At 47.8% G+C, this 14,487-nt stretch overlaps 1 protein-coding gene and 1 pseudogene across 3 annotated transcripts in view; both read left to right on the forward strand.

The window, feature by feature from the left end:
• TMEM268 (transmembrane protein 268) overlaps positions 1–14,487 on the forward strand; it is a 231,986-nt gene that overhangs the window by 61,789 nt on the left and 155,710 nt on the right. The gene's annotated exons all lie outside the window — the stretch shown is intronic.
• On the forward strand, positions 1,313–3,070 carry LOC306645571 (cold-inducible RNA-binding protein-like; annotated as a pseudogene). The gene is made up of 2 exons: positions 1,313–1,336; positions 1,860–3,070. The product of its transcript is annotated as a cold-inducible RNA-binding protein-like (transcript).

Here is a 14,487-nt window from a genome sequence, read left to right on the forward strand (position 1 = left end):
CACACGCGCTTGCCTCTGCAGTCAGAATCCTCTGTGTTTCCCCTGCCCCGCTCACAGGCACGCCCGCCCCTCCCCACCCCCTCCAACGGCAGCGAGACAGTGATTTGCTCTCTTTCTCTGGTTATGTCATTTCATGTATGTTACATGGACGGAAACACGCAGCGTGTGCGTGTCTTTCTGAGGCTGACTTTTCTCACCGGTACGGTTTCCAGTTCATCCCGGTGAGCATGTGTGTTGATGAGCTAACTCTTTCTATTGGTGGGTGGTGATCTAGGATCTGAGTGAACCACAGATAGTTTGACCACCTGCCTCTTGAAAGATGATTGGATGGTTTCTGGTTTGGGGTTATCATGAAGTTCTGTGATGGGAACATTTGGGCACTGGTTTTCACTTTTGTGAGATAAGTGCTCAGTTTACCCACACCATAGCTGGGTCCTATGGTAAATCCATTTTTAGTTTTGAAGGGAACTGCTAAGTGACTTTTCAGGGTGACTTTGCTGTTTTGCATTGCCACCAGCACTGTGTGGTGGATTCCATTCTCTGCCTCCTCTCCGGCATTTCCTTCACTATTTGTTGTGTTATCCATTCTAATAGATGTGGTCTCACATCTCACTGTGATTTTAAACTAATGGCTAATGATGTTGAACATCTTGTCATATGCTTATTGCTCATCCATAATTCTCTTTGGGGAAATGTCTTTTGTCCGTTTTCTAATTGCATTGTTTTTAAAATTCAGTTCTAAAAATGACAGTTTTATTGAGATCTAATACATAAACCATAAAATTCACATTTTTTTTTTTTGTGGTTCTGGGGATTGAACCCAGGAATGCTCTGCTACTGAACTACATTTCTGGCCCATTTTATTTTTTATTTTGAAACAAGAGCTCACCGAGTTGCAGAGTCTGGCCTCCAACTTGACATTTTTCTCCCTCAGTCTCCTGAGTACCTGAGGTTATAGGTGTGTGCCACTGTACCCGGCAAAATTCACAGTTAAAATTATTAAAGTCCACAGTTAAATCATTTTTAGTCTATTTCCAAAGTCATGCAACCATTACCCCAATTCCCAGATATGTTTGTTGCTCTCTAAAGAAACTCCATACTCGTTAGGAATCACTCCCCTCTCCTGTTCCTTCTGCTCCCTAGCAACTAGCAACCTATTGATAGATATGACTGTTCTGGATATTTCCTATAAATCTAAGCACAGAACATGTGACCTTTTGTGTCTGGCTTCTTCTACTTAGCATGACGTTTTCAAAGTTCACCCATGTTGTAGCATGTATCAGCTCTCTGGTTCTTTTGATTGCCAGATAATATGCCCCCGTATGAACATATCACAGTGTGTTTATCCATTCATCTGCTGATGGGCATTTAGGTTGTTTCCACCTTTTGGCTCTATGAATGAATAATGCTACTATGAATACCCAAGTGCAAGTTTTTGTGTGGATATGTTTTCATTTCTCTTGGGTTTATACCTGGAAGTGAAATTTCTGAGTCATATGGTAAATCTATGTTGAACATTTTGAGATATTGCCAGTCCGTTTCCCAAGGGGCTGCACCATTTTACAAAGCCGCCAGCCATGTCTGAGGGTTCCAATATCTTCACATCCTTGACAACACTTGTTGTTATCTTTTTAATTTTAGCCACCCTATCGAAGTGGTTCCTTCTTGTGGTTTTGATTAGCTTTTCCCTAATGACTAATGATGTGGAACATCTTTTTATCTTTTGTCCATTTGCATATGTTATTTAGAGAAATGTTTATTTAAATCCTTTGCCTATTTTAAAATTGCCTTTCTATTGTTGAGTTCTGGTATCTAAATACTAGCCCTTTATTAAAAATATGGTTCAAGATTCGCGTTAGGAGGCTCCTGTTGGTGTGGTGTGCCGTCTTCCTGCTCGCGACAGGGACCTGCCCGACTCAGCGGCCACCCTGGCATCAGAAGAAGGGAAACTTTCCATGGGAGGGCTCAGTTTTGACACCAACGAGCAGTCCCTGGAGCAGGTCTTCCCAAAATACGGACAGATCTCCAAAGTGGTGGTGAAAGACAGGGAGACCCAGCGATCACGAGGCTTTGGTTTTGTCACTTTTGAGAACATCGATGATGCCAAGGACGCCATGGTGGCCATGAGTGGGAAGTCTGTGGGTGGGCGACAGATCCGAGTTGACCCGGCTGGCACGTCATCTGACAACCGAGCCCCAGGGTGCCGAGATGGCTCTACGAGGTGGCTCTACTGGAGGCCGGGGCTTCTTTTGTGGAGGCAGGGGCAGGGGCTGTGGGTTCTCCAGAGGGGGAGGGGACCGAGGCGATGGGGTGGCAGGTTTAGTTCTGAAGTGGGGGCTGTGGAGGCTCCAGAGACTACACAGCAGTCGGAGTCAGGCTGGTGGCTACAGTGACTGGAGCTCAGGTGGGTCCTACAGAGACAGCTGTGACAGTTACGCCACACACAACAAGTAAAAATCCTTCCTGCTCAAGATCGTCCTTCCCATGGCTGCGTATTTAAAGATCTTGGGAGCTCCGCTGAACCGTTCATGTGTAGAGAACACACCTCCTCGGATGCCTTCTTCTGTAGTCATTTCAGTTCTGATCTTGTCAACCCAGCCCGACAGCTTCTGACCCCCAACGTGGCCTCATTACTAGACTTATCTTTTTAAGAAAGCACTGTTCATTTTTAAAGGTTTTAAAAACATTTTGAAAAGCACTTCAGATTTTATTTTTTACCATGAGCCAGGGGTTTTAAAAAACTCTTGTCGGGGGTTGTGTGGTTTTTGTTTTTGCAGTGCTGGGGTTGGACCCCAGGGCCTCATGCATGCCAGGCAAGGGCTCTACTACTGAGCCACACCCTGGCCCTGTCGTGTGCGTTGTTGGTTACTGGATTTGTTTTGGTTTTGGATTTTTTTTTGGTTGTGTTGCTTTTTTTGTTTCTCTTTTTAGTGGGGGTCACCCAGCAAAGTTGGGTGCCCCATCACTTCTCTGAGATCACATGGATTCTGAATCCTCTCTCTGTTGGAAGCTGAGCAAGCTGTGGCTTTTTCCAACTCTGTAACGTTTCTGAGTGTAGCGTGATAGGACACTGCCCAGGGCAGCTGCACAGCTGCCCTGGATCCGCCTGCACGCCCCTCTGTGCTGTGTGTGCCCCACAGTAGACGTGCAGACGTCCCTGGAGAGGTGCTTGGAGATGTTATTTATACTGTCCTTTTTTACTGGAAGACGTGCATACTCCATTGATGCTGTATTTGCGGTGGCTAAGGAATTCTTGTTTGCAGTTTTCTTTGTCTTTACGAAGCCGATAAAAAGACCGTGTGAAAGGAAAAAAAAACATGGTTTGAAATATTTCTCACATTCTCTGGGTTGCCTTTTAATCTTCTTGATGGTGTCCTTTGAAGCTCAAAAGCTCTTAATTTTTTATTTTAATTCACCTATTTTTGTGTCATGTTTCATAGACCATTTATCTAACCCAAAGCCATGAAATGTTACTCCCATGTTTTCTTCTAAGAGTTTTGTAGTTTTAACTCTTACATGTATGTCTATGGCACATTTTAAATTAATTTTTATATGACATGAAGTTGGGTCCAACTTCTTTGCCTGTGGCTACACCGTGGTCCCAGCACCATTTGTTGAAACCTAAGACCATTAAGTGGTCTCTGCACCCTTGTTGAGAGTCAGTTGCCCATAAATACAAGAGTTTGACTTTATTATTGAATATGCTGCATTTGACTATAAGGGACAGTCAAATGGAGGCTTCCAGAATGATCAAATGAAACACTGAGTGTAATAGATTGCAATATTGGTCCTAATTCTTTGTCCCTGCCGACAGTTGTCTCTTTGCCATGACCTCCGCATGGGAAGAAGTATTTACTTGCTTTTGACTTTGGATTTGACTAAGTGGCTTTCCTTGATCAGTGCTTTGTGGGCAGAAAGGACAGAGCTAGGGTTCGGAAGGTAGGCCATTTACGCTTCTGTGTGGCCATTTATGCTCTTCCTTTTACACCATTGCCACGGAAGAACAGGAACCCATTAACTCACAGGAGAATGAGGGACATGGATCGGAGTCACCCAGACAAGCACCCCAGAGGAGTCCAGCTTAGGTCAGCCAACCCCTTGCTGCACGCAGGGGAGGAAGGATGATAGACGGTAGCTGCTCCTGGGTTTGGCATGGTTAAGGGAGACGCAGGTGGGAGCTCTTTGTGTCCCACAGAGTACAGTTGGCCCTCTGTGTCTGCATCTCTGGATGTAACCAATTGCAGATTGAAAATATTTGAGAAAAACACTGCAGCCATACTGAACGTGGATAAGCTTTTTTCTTGTCACTATCCCTGAACAATACAATATGAAAACTATTTGCAGATATTTACATTGTAGTAGGTTTTATAAGTAATCTAGATAGAACCTGTAGTACACAGGAAGCTGTGGACAGGTTCTATGTAAAGTATACTCCATCGCTGTGCAGAAGGGACTTGAACATGCATGGGTTTTGGGATCCTAGCAGGGAGTTCTGGAATCAATCTCCAACAAACACCAAGGGACAAATTGTACTGTCCACATCATGGAAAGACAGAGATCAGTAGCTCCACTTTCTCTATCTGTCGAACAAGAGCTCTGATCCACTGGAGACAAGGGCCATGGGCAGGTGCAGGTGTTAGGGAAATGCTTCCCACAGTGTGCGGCCCAGTCCCCTGGTGGGAGGTGGTCGATGGGAACCTGGCATTATGCAGTGACAGCATTGAATCATATCCTGGAAGAGTGACTCCCTTTTCAATCCTTTCAGTTCCGTGCAGGGAGAGGTCTCAGGTGGTATCATCAGAATGCCAGCGACCATTGGCCCACCTCCCTCTGTAGAAAGAAGACAGCCTGCAGGCGTGGAGTCTGTGCCGGTGTCGGCAACCGAGTTCGAGCTCGTTATTTTGTTTTTATTACATTTATTTTTGTGTTGACCTTTTCCATCACAGTAGTGATATGTACACTTATTTTAAAGCAAAAGAATGAAAAAAAAAAGAAAAAAAATAACATTGTGATGGGCAGAGACACAATGATGTGTGAATAAATGGAGTTTAGGAAACACTGGCTTGAGGTACATCTCTGCATTAGTCAGGGTTCTTCTGGGGAAACCCAGTCAACAGGAGATTATTATCTATCTATCTATCTATCTATCTATCTATCATCAATCAATTAATCTATCAGCCATCTTAGGTATATCTTATGATCTGCATCAGTCGGTCAAGTTTCCCCATCCCAATCAGCGTCAGGTAATATGATGGTGTTTGTGAGCACAAAAGCATCAGAGAGGTGGGTGGCTACCTCAAGGCAGCACAGCATGATATTAAGGACAGCACTGAAGTCCTTCCAAGGTTCAGGGTGCAACTTCACACATGCTGGTTCTGGCCCTGGGCAAGGTGGGAATCGTAGGTCCAGTTTTAGAGATACGTACACAGTACGCAGAGGAGGGAAGGAATTTGCCCTGAGTGGTGAAGGCAGAAGTCTGAATCCAGCTGAGGGTGAGTCCTATTTTGGGGGAGGGAGAAGGAGCCACATTTGACTGTGCCCTTCCTACACTGCAGCGCCTCCTATTCCCCAGCCACTCTTCCAAGAGGGGAGGAGAAAGGACCAAGCCAGGAGCAGGGGGACTGGCCGCCGGGTGTTCCCGTGAGAGGAGCAGCATCCGTGACTTTGTCCTCTGGGCCGCCAGTGAGCGCCGGCTCCGTGGAGAGGGACCTGCGTCAACCTCTTCAGAACCCCAGCCCTTCAGGTGCTGCCCAAGAGGGCGCAGGATGATGCTTCCCGTCTCTGCCCCACAGCAAACACTGTCCCGCGAAGTTTCACTGCAGTAAAGGGATGATTCAGTAATTACTCAGAGACACCATAGAAGCCGGGGGCATGTCCCCCGGCCACAGCGCGCTCAGCCCTGCGAGTCGGTCTTCGCGCTGCAGCCCGTGCGCTTGGTGTCAGAGCTGAGTAATAAGTGACATATTAAATGACTGGTGCCAGCGCTCGTCCTTCCTTCCTCCCCAACCCCAGCATGCTCAGAAGTCAGCCAGTGTGGCGAAATGTCAATACCAGAACTTTCAAAAAGCATAGTGAAACTTTTATTCTCTCCCTTTTCCCACAAGTCTCAACTTGACACTGACATTTTTCTTCTCTGTTGCCAGTGTCATTGAAAAATATATTTTTATTAAGCAAAAATCCAAAAGTCAAGTCTATCTTTAGAATGTGAGATTGCAGAGGAGGATCCTTGCCTCCCCCCACCCCAAAGGGCTCTTGCCTATCCATTTTGTAATAGCTGAAAAGGGTTTTATTTGTGACATTCACCTTGGGTTTGGAAGGTAGTTCAAGGACTAGGATCCCTGGAAGTGGAGAGTTCTAAATCCTTTGAAAGAATAAACTGAATTTCCAGCTCCAAAAGCATGGACAAAACATGATTTAATACCCATAATGAGTCAAAGCTTCTTAGGAGGGAAACAAACAAAAAATTTCATATCCTGTAACATTTTTGATAAAGGTCATAGCTATAATGGTTATGGTGGCCAATATTATGTGTCACCTTGACTGTATCACGAGGTACCAGAGAGCAGGTTAAACATTTCTAGGCACGTCTAGAGGAGAGTGGTTATTTGCATCTGTAGACTAAATTGAATTGCCCTCCCCAGCCCGGGTGGGCGGCATCCCACCTCAGGGGCTAGAGTGGAATCCGAGGCAGGGGATTCTGTGCCTCTGTGACTTAGTGAACTGGGCCACCTCACTTCTGCCCTTGGCACTGTGGGTTCTGAGGCCTTCAGACAGGTCTGGCTTTTGTACCTTCGTCTCTGTCCATAGACCGAGAAGCCAACAAAAGAAGACAAATCCTTTGGCTTTGGCAGGGACATGGGGACCCCACAAGAGAGCTTATGAACTTCTCCAGTGGAAGTCAGCGACACCCTCTGGGTTAGGGGATCCCTGAGACCACCTTGCCCAAATCCAGGCTAGAATCATTTTAGGGGAGAAACAGATGACAATTGTAAGTGTTAACTCTGTGCCAGGTACTGTCCTAAATGTGTTCTCCTGGAGACACCGGCGTGGGATGAGATCCCAGCTCAGGCACTTATTAGCCGTGTGACCTTGGAAAAGTTACATAGCTTCTCTGAATTTCAGTGTCCATGCCTGTAATCAGGATCATAATGCCTACCAGAAAATTTTTTCAAGGATTCATTGACTCAGTGAATCCCAAGTTTTATGCATAAATGCTCAATATCTAATGTTAATGTTCGGTTGTCATAGTTCATACATTTCATGCAAATCCAGGATAACTGTGACATTTGTGGCAGATAGAGCGTTCTGCTGGCTCTGGGCTTCAGAGTTACTTTGTTATTTTTTTTTTTTTTTTTCTTTCCCTGAAGGGGAGAGATAAATACTTGAGTTCTAAGTAAGAGGATTTCTGAGTTGTAAACGATTATGAGTCTGATTTATAAAGTATAAAGTGGGTAGCTCTTTCATCACAGAATTTTAAGGCTTATGAGACTCTTAGAAGTCCCTCATTAGACTCTGAACAAAGATTTTCCCCTCTTGATAAAGTGTACCTCTGGGCTGAATAACTTCATGGTGATGAGTTAAAATATATCTTTGACCACAAATTCAACAATAGTGATTTCGAAGTAGATAAAGACAAAGCCATCGGCCTGAGCTTGTTTTGGAGAAGATGTTCTCCCGTTTTTATGTGTATTTGACAGAAGAGGCTTTTCTGTGTTGGATTTGAAAGCCTCATAATATGGCCCAGCTCACTGGCGACCGTGTAGTCTTTCACCACAGAACCATCAGGCTGTGTAAGGCCTCGAAGTCACAACCAGACCCCGAGCAGAGTTCTCTTTCCTCTTCATAAAGTGCGTAGACGGGCAGTGTAATTTGATGGGGGTCAATTAAAATATATTTGTTCTCTGTTCTTACTCCAGAGTGTATACATATTGCCTGGCTGCATTTTGAATCCCTGACCACTTTGTTTCCCAGTTTTGGGGGGCTCATAGCTTCCTGAGACTGGTCCAGGGGCCCGAGGCCTGTGGCTAGGGACCTTAGAAGCCTACGCTTCGGCTTTCAGACTGAAGAGAGACGCCATCTGGGTGCATACGTAGATACATCTCTACTGGCATCCAGCGGAGGGCCAGCCTTTTCAAAATCTTCACTGTGATTTATGGAAAGTTCCAGAAGGGCTTAAGAGACCCTGCAGAAAAGCTGTCTCCCTCGCTCCACTGTAGAGATAGAACACTGAGGCTGAAGGAGGAAGGAACCTGCTCCTGGTCACACGCCATGTTCCTGGCTGAGCAGTGATACAGACCTAGGTCTGCTTCACCCAGAATCTGTTCACACTTAGGTCAGAAATGTCTATGAGTTCTCAGCTTCCATCTTGCCCTCCTCCTGTAGAGCAGAGCCTTCGTGTGTGGTTGGATGTACACTGTCTAGAATGAAGACTGTTGTTTTCTGGTCTTCTGTGCCGCAGAAGTGGCTCTGAGACTAAGTTCTGGCCAATGACAAGTAAGCCATTGTGTCCCATGTGACTCCTGGAAACATCCTCTGATCCTTCCTCCTTCCTGCTGGCTGGAACCTAAGAGGTGTTTGTTGGCACACTAATGCCAAGTACCAAATAAACCCCAAACCTCAGAGGCTATGACAGGGCCTGTTTATGGCGGCTGCGTCTGGGCTGTTCTGCTGGAATAGGCGGGGCGTGGCCATGTGTCAGGTGTTGGCTGGCTACTGGGCAGCTACAGCATCCAAGGCTGGGTCAACTGGGGTGGCCTGCCCGTGTTTCACCTGTGTCTCGCCTCCCAGAGGCCAGACCACAGGGACGAGTGGAAACACGCAAGTCTCTTTGTGGCCTCTGCTTGTGTCATGTTGGCTAATATTCCATTCACCCAGGTCACCTGGCTGGGCCCAGAGACAGAACAGGGCAGGGGGACACTTCACTGTCACATGACAGGGTATGGGTACAGTGAGATTTGGGGCCTTTGATGGATCCAGTTTATTGCAGGTGGATGACTGAAAGAGCAGATGAATTGGATAGAAAAGAGAAAAGAGACAGTTGGGGGAAGAAGTTCTCAGGGTCTCAAACCAAGGGCTCAGGCGGCCTCCAAGGGCAGTTTCTAGTCTCTAACGTTCCCTGGGCTCCTTCCCTGGGGCCATCTCGACGTGGGGTCTGGCTGCCTGGAGTTTATAGTATGACCTGCTCTTCTGCTGGGGGATCTTTGCTTCTGAGTCATTGTGAAAACTTTCACAAGATTCACACCATGGTTGGGAAGAATTTATTTTAGAGACCAGAAGCCTGTTCAGAGGCCCTGCGTTCATGACATGAGAACAGTTTTACTGAGGCCTGAGAACTGAACTGTAAAGCCAGGAACCTGCATACTAGCCCTGCCTCTGCCAGATCATAAAAAATAATCACAACATCAGCAATATGAGTCTCTGCTGGGCCATTTCTAAGTACTCTTGAACTTGTCAGCAAGACAGAAAGCTAAAAAAAAAAATTTTAAGGAATGTGTTTTCTCCCAGTCTTCATGTCTTCATGGATCTTCAAGTTCCTAATTTTATATATATATATGTACATATATGTGTGTATATATATGTATATATGTATATATAGTATTATGTATATTATAGATATAAAATAAGGAACTCAAAGACTAGGAACTCATATATATATATATATTTTAATTTCTTTTGTTCTAATTAGTTGTACATGGCAGTAGAATGCATTTATGGATAGATTTTTCTGATGACAATAAATGGAATAATTCCCTTTTTGTATACATTGAGGGTTCTTTGCCACTCCTTTTTTTGAATACCTTCAAAATCATGCTTGACTCTTTAAGTCATAAAATGATAGTTTGTGTGAAAATTAAAGCAAAACATTGTTCATGTGAAAATGAATGATGATTTAAAATTTCAGAGTGGTAAGGGTAACCAAGTTTTCCTCAAAGATGGAAAAACGGTCTCAATTGGTTTGGACAGAGTTGGGATCCACAATTGCTTCATCTCTTTCCTTCTGTAATAGAAATAAAAGAAATTCTGGCAATTTCCCAGCATCTTAAACATAAAGACTTTGTTTGCTTACTTGGCTTAAACACAGCAAAATTAGATCCAATCCCTAATGGGGCCAATGTCAAAGGCACTAAAACAGACCTCTTTCTGAGTGGCTAAACTCTGGAGGCCTGAGATGGGTCTTTCTGATCCTTCTTTAGAACACGCCAAATGTGACTGTCACCCAATTCCAGTAAGTGAGAGCCGTGGTATTGGAAGATAGAGAATTTATCCAGCTGCCTCCCCGGACATGCAATTCTGAGAAACGCTGAAGGCTGGTGGGGGGAAAAAGAGAGAGACTTACCTGCACCAGTCTTGGGGCCACCAGGAACACTGGATCTGCATTCTGCTTCTCTGCACATGGCATGGGCTCGCCTCCTTCCATCCCACACAGCTCTTGTCCCTTTAAATGGTGACTTGCCACTTCCTAGTGTGCTAGTTCAAAACTATTTCTAATCTGCTTTCAGAAGAGAGAAAACGATGTTCTATAAGACCGCCCCGGGGCCATGGCCTCTTTCAGTTCCTCTTCACTGAAGTAGAGCCAGCCTGGCTTCCGTAAGTTTGCCAAATGGATCCAGAGCCTGACTCAGTCTTTCTCCATCTTTTTTTTTGTACCAGGGATTGAACCCAGGGGTGATTTACCACTGAGTCATATCCCCTGTCCTTTTTATTTTTTATTTTGAGACAGGGCCTCGCTAGGTTGCCGAGGCTGGCTTTGAACTCTCGATCCTCCTGCCTCAGCCTCCCGAGATGTGGGATTACTGGCGTGTGTCATGGCGCCTGGCTGTCTCCATCCTTGTACCCCCTTCCTCGCTGGCATGTGCTGGAGTTCGTGGAGGAGAGGCCTCCTCTTTCCTGGAGTATGGCTTGTGCGTTTGCTTCACTGTGGATTCAGGGAGCGGGTGCTGACGGCTGTGAGGTGGAGGGCCATCAGGGAGGGCTGGATGGACCCCAGAGGGAGCCGCCCAGGGACACTGGTCCTGCCAGTGTGAGTCACGTGGACAGCAGTGTCTGGGGACCAAACGACAACTTCTAGAGGTGGCCTTGTTGCTCCCTTGGTGAAAGTCTTGTGGCCTGTGTCTGGCTTCTTTAGAGAAGCAGAGGTCCCTAACCCACCTGCTGACGGAGGCCAGGATTGGGGGTGCCCTGGTGCCAAGGTTCATGTGTTCTAGATAAGATGGAGGTGACTATCCAGCCCACGGTGTGGAAGGCCTGCAGGGAGCTGGGTTTAGAGTGAGTTGTCAGAGATCCTAAAACCCCTTGGTTTTCTTTTCTTTGATACTGGGGACCTGTGGGCACCTTACCACTGGGCTACATCCCCAGCCCTTTTGATTTTGAGTCAGGGTCTCACTAAGTTGTTCAGGGCCTTGCTAAGTTGCTGAGGCTGGCCTCAAACTTGGGATCCTCCTGCCTCAGCCTCCCAAGTCGCTGGGATCGCAGGCACGGCCCCCATGCACAGCCTTGTGGTTTACTTATCGGATTCCTTAGGGTCATCTTACCTTCTCTGAGGCTGAGACATCCATGTGGGTACGGGGGGTGCGTTAGGGAAAGACTGAACAGGAAGGGCCCCGGCAGGTTGTGTTTGTGCAGAGCTTTCTGCTGGGGCAAAGAAGCTGTGTCGCTTCCCTCCCTCTTGGCAAGCGTGGCCTGTGCTTGGAGAACTAGTTCCAGACTCCCAGGGAAGTGGGGGGAGGGCGGGGGAGTGAGGGAGATATCTCCCCAGGTCCCCACGGTCTCAGCAACCAGCTGACCTCTGCGGTACTTTTGTTTGTTGTCTTACAGGTGAATCTATTTTTTGCCTCTGGTTGCTGACTCTGGCTTGCACCCCTAGATTCCGCAGGTTCTGAGGTTTTCGGCACACTGAGTGGCCATGAGTCTCGGTAGCAAACTCATTTTTTCCAGGTTCATAAGAGACTGATGTACAAACAAGATGCTGTGGTGTCGATTTGGCATCTCCATTAAAAAAATGCCTATTTGCCTCTTGTTGTCAGGCGCTGGCTCCCAGGAGCTTGGGGAGTCTCTTCCTTGTGTGACTTTGGAAAGGGAACGGTCCTGTCACCCCACTAGGTGGGGCGAGTGTGAGCGGTGGTGGGTGTGGGAGAAAACCCCAACAAACCCCCAGGCCTGCTCCCCCGCGGGCCTCTTCTGCCTGCAGGGAGCAGGGAGGCCCTGAGGCTGGGGAAGGGCAGAGCCCGGGCCACAGGGCTGCTGATGTCTGCTCGGCCACCTCGCACTCAGGAGGGCCCGGAGCTCTGCCTGTGGCTGCTTCAAGGCGGCACTGACTCCAGTTGCTGGAATACAAGCCAGAGTCTCCACCGGCGGGTTCCCTGTGCCCAGGCGGGTCACGGGCCGCCGGCCACCCCTGCCTGGCCATCTCGCCACCCGTGCACCCTTGACCCCACCCAGAGCCCCTTTGAGGGCTACTTTTTGTACTCAGTTGCTTTGTGTTCCCCTCTTTTCCTGTGTTTCTTCAAAGCCTGTCAGGACCAACTTACCACGGGGAGTGGGGCAGTGGCCCGAGGACATGGACCCCAAGAGCCCAGGGCCTGAAATCAGAACTCCTTCTGAATGAATTAAAGCCAGCCAGGAACCAGCCTGCGACTTATCTGGGCAAGAATATCTCCTCTCTCCCTCTCTCTCCCTCCCTCTCTCTCTCCCCCTTCTCTCTCTCCCTCTCCCTCTCTCCCTCTCCCTCTCTCTCTCCCTCCCTCTCTCTCTCCCTCCCTCTTTCTCTCTCTCTCCCCCTCCCCCTCTCCCCTTCCCCCTCCCCCCACCTCTCTGTGACCAGGAATGGCCCCTCCCTCCCCGGGCCGCTCAGGAGGGTGAGGAGAATGATTTCTGTGGGGCACTTGCTGTGGGACGGGCATCCTGTCCACACCCTCCCGTTAAACCTCGCAGTGGGCAGCAGGGAGGCCTGGCCACCACCCTGCTTTGCAGGGGTGACTCAGGGAGGGTAAGGGACATGCGGGAGCAGAGAGAATGAATAATGCTTTCACCTCCCCAATGCCTTAAAAAGTATGTACCGGGGAGGATGCGTGCCATTCCTGCCCTGTCTGCATCTCAGGAAAACCCCTTTTCCTCTCTGACCTTCTTTTTTTTTTTCTTCTATAAAATAAAGTTTCTTGGGTAAAATCAAGTCTTGGGCTCAAGGATTCTGTATCGGGGCCCCTGCTTAGTGCGCACGTTAGTTCTCCCTCCCTGCAGAACAGGCCACCTCGCTTTCTGGAATGTTGGTTGTCCATTCCAACCAACGATCCCATAGCAACTCTGGGGTCGTGGGTAACGGATGGAGAGAGAGCTGGTGTCTTCACTGGAACTCTGGGTGTTTGTAGGTGGCCTCTGTGCTTCTCAGTGCCTGGGACTTTTCAAAGCCTGTATGTTGGAGGTAACTGAGAGCCCGGAAAAGAGTTTTTGCCCATAGATAAGCAAATGGAGCTTGCTGGTGGTAATGCCATTGACTCAGCACACCTCCTGGGGACAAGGCCCTTTAGCATCTACTTGTGCGCTTGCTTTGGCTTTCTTGTTTGTGTATATCATAGACAGTTCTTTGAATTCTTCCCCAAATTATGGTGATATCCTACTGGTTCCCTCACAAATTAATGAACTAAGTAAAACTGAGTTTGCTGAGGCTCACGATCATACTCTCCTAGCGATTACCCTTGACGGGTCTCTACTTAACTCTAGCACAAGTTGGCTCAGCATCTGGTGGGTGTACGACTGCAGGGGGACTTGGGGAGGTCTCTCCAGGGGCAGAGGAGACCCCCGCTCAGACCTTCCAGCGCTTGACGTGTCACAGAAAATAATTTAAAAGAGACGTCAGATGTGAAGAGCCGAGCAAGAGATTTATTGTAAAGGGGAAAGTATATACTCGAGAATGGGAGTGTGGCTGCCACAGACAAAGAGTCCCTCCATCTCAATCTGGGGTTCTAATATTTATAAAGCAGCTGGGGTCTGACCTTGAGTCAGTCGGGGCAGGGTGACACACTTTTGCCCGTTTTCCTTGTGGTTGCCCACTGTTCTCGCAAGTTCTGATCATGGCACTTTCTACATCTCAGGTCTCCATTAGCACCTCGAATCCCCACCCGAGGGTGGCATCTTACGATTACATCAAAGCCAGGGTGACTTCTGGGTCGCCTGTCTTGAAAGCATCTGCTCCCTAAGGAGCCCAGGGCGCTGTGCCCCCGGTTGCCTTCTGGTTATCTCGCAGGCTTTAGTGCTTTTCCTGCCAACCTGCTGGTTGTGGGCCAGGTCCCAGGTTAGGGACGTGGCTGGAGTTGTTTGTTTTGCATTCCAGGGATTCATGGACCTTTTTCTTCTGAACCTGTTTTCTCTGTATCCCTAAATTCCTACCTGGGGTGTAGCGACACTGCTCCGTTCTTTAGCCTGGAGTCTGCTTTACTGGACCAGATGTCTCTCAGCGCGTCTTCTCTCCTGGCAAACTTCCCACGACTTCTG

Source organism: Sciurus vulgaris (genome assembly GCF_902686455.1).
Source record: "Sciurus vulgaris genome assembly, chromosome: 15".
NCBI classification, from domain to species: domain Eukaryota; kingdom Metazoa; phylum Chordata; class Mammalia; order Rodentia; family Sciuridae; genus Sciurus; species Sciurus vulgaris.